The sequence below is a fragment of the Cynoglossus semilaevis genome, unplaced genomic scaffold, assembly GCF_000523025.1.
Source record: "Cynoglossus semilaevis isolate Cse_v1.0 unplaced genomic scaffold, Cse_v1.0 scaffold2320, whole genome shotgun sequence".
Classification (NCBI taxonomy): Eukaryota; Metazoa; Chordata; class Actinopteri; order Pleuronectiformes; family Cynoglossidae; genus Cynoglossus; species Cynoglossus semilaevis.
Genome location: NW_007585228.1, coordinates 9,012 through 10,211, shown reverse-complemented (window position 1 = coordinate 10,211; position 1,200 = coordinate 9,012).

The following is a 1,200-nucleotide window of genomic DNA, read 5'->3' as shown; positions in this document are numbered from 1 at the left end:
ATGAACATCACTGTACAAATGAACATCACTGTACACATGAACATCACTGTACAAATGAACATCACTGTACACATGAACACGCTCAAAACACGGTTTGACAGAAACAGGTCACCATTAAATCAGAGCAAGACAAAAACAATGCTGTTTGGTAACAGCAGAACACCATCTACACAAGTACAGTTGGAGAAAGATGGAGTTGAACTAGAAAGAGTTCACCAGATTACATTTCTAGGGGTAACTGTAGACGACACAATCAATTGGAAAGCACATATTGAAAACGTACAAACCAAGGTCGCAAGAAGCTTTGCAATAATAAACAAAGCAAAAAAGGTTTTGGATCAGAACTCACTTCACACACTTTACTCTTCCCTAGTTTCAATATTGTGCAGAGGTTTGGGGTAACAACTACAAAACATCACTCCATTCACTAACCATCATTCAAAAGTAAAGGAAGGAAAGTGAACTCCTTGTCATTGTGACACAGCTCACCACTGCACACAACCAAATGTGACCTCTGTTTTTAACCCATCACCAAAGTGAACAGTGGCAGCTTTAAGAACCAGGGAGCAGTGAGGGGGGACGGAGCCCTGACTTAGTTAAATCTTCAGTACATCTGACGTCAACAAGGGTGATCAACCTGGGACTGTGGCACAGGTTTGGCTGTAAATACATGATAGATTCATTAAGGCAATCAAAGAATTTAAGGTTTTCTTAAATGTAAAAACTTGGCAAAAAAACATCAATGCAAAATATATATATATATTAGCAGTAAAATGTGCACAATAGAAAAGGTGTGTATATATGGTTATGTATATATACGTATGTGTGTGATATGAGTACCTACAAGGGTTTGCAAGAAAGATTGTTATTTATTAGTTAATAGAAGGAGTGGGAGTTCACAAGTTATAGTTCTTCTCACTCCTTTTCAAATATGCATTCTTTGTTTAAATGTTTTGTACTATGTTCTTTCAATATGTATTTTTTTATTTTCATATTCGAAATAAACTTCAATTACAAAATGCATGCTGTAAATGTAATGCAATAAGAGCTCTTCTGACATCAATTTAAACTAAACTACAGTGATTTAACTCTCCATTCTCTTTCCAGTCCTCTCATCTCTGCCAGTCAGTCAGTCAGTCAGTCAGTCAGTCTGTCAGTCAGTCACTGACAGTCAGTCAGTCAGTCAGTCAGTCAGTCTGT